This window comes from Leucoraja erinacea, chromosome 12 (assembly GCF_028641065.1).
Source record: "Leucoraja erinacea ecotype New England chromosome 12, Leri_hhj_1, whole genome shotgun sequence".
In the NCBI taxonomy this organism is placed as follows: Eukaryota; Metazoa; Chordata; class Chondrichthyes; order Rajiformes; family Rajidae; genus Leucoraja; species Leucoraja erinaceus.
In genome coordinates this window covers 4,387,664-4,392,350 of record NC_073388.1, presented here as the reverse complement: position 1 = coordinate 4,392,350, position 4,687 = coordinate 4,387,664, and positions in this window count along the sequence as shown.

The following is a 4,687-nucleotide window of genomic DNA, read 5'->3' as shown; positions in this document are numbered from 1 at the left end:
TTGCCCACTAATCTATGTGGGACCTTATCAAATGCTTTCTGATAGTCCAGGTACACTACATCCACTGGCTCTCCCTTGTCCATTTTCCTAGTTACATCCAACGAGGGCAAAGCTCACACACAATGAGTGTATCTAAATAGTGTGAATATGGAAAGGATGTTTCCTGTAATGAGGCAGTCTAGAACCGCCTCAGCATTAAAGAATGTACCTTCAATATGGAGATGAGGAGGGATTTCTTTAGGGTGGTGAATCTATGAAGGCTATTGCCACAGACGGCTGTGGAGGCCAAGTCATTGGGATTTTTAAGGCCGAGATTTATAGATTCTTGATGAGTGCGGGTGTCAGGGGTTATGGGGAGAAGGCACGAGAATGGGGTTGAGAGGGAGAGATAGATCAGCCATGACTGAATGGCGGAGGAGACGTGATGGGCCGAATGGCCTAATTCTGCTCTTATGGTCTTATGGATAGGAAAGGCTTAGAGGAATGTGGGACAAATAACAGGAGGTCTTGGGCAAAGGGCTTGTTCCCGTGGTGCAAGCTGACGCTATCACCCCATGGCACCTAAATACACAGAGACAATTTTTCTTCTCATTAACTACAAAAATTGAAACTGATGGTAGATCCTACAGGAGTTCATAAGTTCACAATTGATTGGAGCAGGATTAGGCCATTCAATCATGGGTGATCTATCTTTCCCTCTCAACCCCATTCTCCTGTCTTCTCCCCATAACCCTTGACACCCACACTAATCTAGAATCTGCCAATCTCAGCCTTAAATATATCCATCGACTTGGCCTCCGTAGAGTCATAGAATGATACAGCATGGAAACATGCCCTTCAGCCCAATTAGCCCACACCGGCCAACATGTCCCATATACACTTGTCCCACCTGCCAGCGTTTGGCCCATATCCCTCCAGACCTGTCCTATCCATGTACCTGTCTAACTGCATCTTCAATGTTGGGATAGTCCCTGTCGAAAACTACCTCCTTGAAACAAAGGAAAATGGAAAATAGGTGCAGGAGTAGTCCATTCGGCCCTTCGAGCATTGGATGGTACGACCATTTAATATGATCATTGGTGATCACCCAGAATCGGGCCCCATTCCTGTTTTTTCCCCATATCCCGTGATTCCGCTATCCCCAAGAGCTAAATCTAAACCTGGCAGCTCGTTCCATGCACCCTTTTCCCTTTGTGTGAAAAGCTATCTGTGGTTGTGAATTCCACAGATTCACCACCGTGCCTTGCCAAGGTTATTTGAACCCTCTCCAATCGGAAGAACTCAGTATAACTCAGTATGACATTCTTGCCATAGAGGGAGTGCAGAGAAGTGCCAGCATACTCCCACTGAGGTTTAGTCTAAGTCCGTAGTCTTCAAAACGCCCTTTGCAAAAGTGAAAGTTACTGATGTAGAGAAAACTTCCTATTTCACAAAAAATGTTTAACCAAGGATTCATATTTCCGTTACATTGTTGGCTTTTCAATGGGAATCCTAGCTTCAAGTGAAGCATAGGAACTAGGGTTTCAATGGCCAACTTGTCAGAACATAGAAACATGGAAACATAGAAAATAGGTGCAGGAGTAGAGGCCATTCGGCCCTTCGAGCCTGCACCGCCATTCAATATGATCATGACTGATCATCCAACTCAGTATCCCATCCCTGCCTTCTCTCCATACCCCCTGATTCCTTTAGCCACAAGGGCCACATCTAACTCCCTCTTAAATATAGCCAATGAACTGGCCTCAACTACCTTTTTGGCAGAGAATTCCACAGATTCACCACTCTCTGTGTAAAAAATGATTTTCTTATCTCGGTCCTAAAAGATTTCCCTCTTATCCTTAAACTGTGACCCCTAGTTCTGGACTTCCCCAACATCGGGAACAATCTTCCTGCATCTAGCCTGTCCAACCCTTTAAGAATTTTGTAAGTTTCTATAAGATCCCCCCTCAATCTTCTAAATTCTAGCGTGTACAAGCCAAGTCTATCCAGTCTTTCTTCATATGAAAGTCCTGCCATCCCAGGAATCAGTCTGGTGAACCTTCTCTGTACTCCCTCTATGGCAAGAATGTCATGTTGCATAAGTTTGATTTCTGCTCCATTCAGCAAGAAAGTTTGACTTCGTTCAGAAGTGATAGGAGCAGAATGAGGCCATTCTGCCCATCAAGTCTACTCTGCCATACAATCATGGCTGACCTATCCCTCTCTCTCTCTCTCTCTCTCTCTCTTTCTCGACCCCATTCTCCTGCCTTGTCCCCATAGCCCCTGACACGGTCGGTCACGGTGGCGCAGCGGGTAGAGTCACTGCCTTACAGCGCTCGCAGCGCCAGAGACCCATGTTCGATCCTGACCACGGGTTCTGACTGTACGGAGTTTGTACGTTCTCCCCGTGGCCTGCGTGGATTTTCTCCGAGAACTTCGGCTTCCTCCCACATTCCAAAGGACACGGGTTTGTCGGCTAATTGGCTTTGGTATAAGTGTAACTTGTCCCTAATGTGTGTTAGTGTGCGGGGATCGCTGGTCGGTGCGGACTCGGTGGGCCAAATGGCCTGTTTCTAAGCTGTACCTCTAAACTAAACTAAACCCTTACTAATCAAGAATCTATCTTGTGTGTCTTAAAAATATCCATCGACTTGGCCTCCACTGCCTTCTGTGGCAATGAATTCCACAGATTCACCACCCTCTGATTTAAGAGATTCCTCCTCATCTCCTTCCTAAAGGACCGTCCTTTCATTCAACAGCATAATCAAGGAACATTTGCACCCCGGCCACTCCCACTTCTCCCCTCTCCTATCAGGCAACAGGTACAGAAGTGTGAAAACGCACACCTCCAGATTCAGGGACTGTTTCTTCCCAGCTGTTATCAGGCAACTGAATCATCCTACCATAACCAGAGAGCGGTCCTGAGCTACTATCTACCTCAACAAAGACCCTGCGCCACCGTGCCGCTCAATTGAATGCCAGCCAAATAAACCAATTGAATAATGATATCCTTAATGGGGCGCGGAGCATTCAAATGCATGTCCCATGGACATTAGTCCCATCTGCGTGCGTTTGGCCCTTATCCCTCCAAACCTGTCCTATCCATATCATGATCTTGGTATGATCATATACATGTCATGATGTACAAACTCCATATGGACAGCACCCGCAGTCAGGATCAAATATGGAGTTTGTACATTCTCCCCGTGACTGTGTGGGTTTTCTCCAGGAGTTCCGGTTTCCCCCCACTTTCCAAAGATGTGCGGGTTTGTAGGTTAATTGGCCTGGTATAATTGTTAATTCTCCCTGGCGTGTGGGATAGTGTTAGTGTGCGGGGATCGCTGGTCGGCGAGGACCTGGTGGGCCGAAGGGCCTGTTTCCGCGCTGTAAACACAACTAAAACACAAAGTGCTGGAGTAACGGGTCAAGCAGCATCTCTGGAGAAAAGGAATGGGCGACATTTCGGGTCAAGACCCTTCTCGACCCAGAGGTCACGTGTTCAATTCCCTCCCTGAGGAACTGTGAGTGGGAAGATAGATTGGGAATAGTACCCGCAATTGGCTCCTCTGTTGGCCTTGATGTGGGATCCATTATTGCTGGATGGTGTGTATGTGACTGCAGTTCTACACTCTAAGTTTCATCCTGGGGAGGCCAAGGAGATAGGAGTGAGAGATAGATCAGCCATGACTGAATGGCGGAGTAGGCTTGATGGGCCGAATGGCCTAATTCTGCTCCTATCCCTTGTGAACTTATGAATAGGGAGTGGGCTGACTACAAATTACTTGGTGGAATTGGGACTGGGTGTAGTAAAGGATATCTCACGGCCAAATATGTAAATGGACAAGGTAAAGAAAAAATACAACTTAGACTTTAGATTTTAGAGATACAGCACGGAAACAGGCCCGGACCAACGATATCCCCGTACACTAACACTATCCTGTACCCTAGGGACAATTTACAATTTTTGCTACAGCAAATTACCCCAGCAGTTTAGAGGTACAGCGCGAGAAAACAGGCCCTTCGGCCCACCGGGTCCATGCCGACCAGCGATCCCCGCACACTAACACTATCCCACACACACTAGGGACACTTTATACATCGATGCCAGGCCAATTAACATACAAACCTGTACGTCTTTAGAGTGTGGGAGGAAACCGAAGATCTCGGAGAAAACCCACGTGGTCACGGGGAGAACGTGCAAACTCCGTGCAGACAGCACCCGTAGTCGGGATTGAACCCGGGTCGATCTCTGGAGCTGTAAGGCAGCAACTCTACCGCTGAGCCACCCGGACCGCCCCATATGATGGCGGGGGCAGGTAAAATAGTGGCGTTTAAGAGGCTTTTAAATTGGCACCTGGATATTGGCACAGGATAAGTCACTGTACGTCATGGCATGGGTTCAATCAGCAAAACGTTGATGAAAGTAGGTGTCCACTTGATAACCCCAATGATGTGTCTACCTCGCCTTTCATCGCAAACATCGGAGGAGCATAGGTGAGTGCAGAAGGCTCCCATCACCATCGGGAGTAAATTGATATTTGGCACTTTGGACTTTTAGAAACATAGAAACATAGAAATTAGGTGCAGGAATAGGCCATTCGGCCCTTCGAGCCTGCACCGCCATTCAATATGATCATGGCTGATCATCCAACTCAGTATCCCGTACCTGCCTTCCCTCCATACCCCTCTGATCCCCTTAGCCACAAGG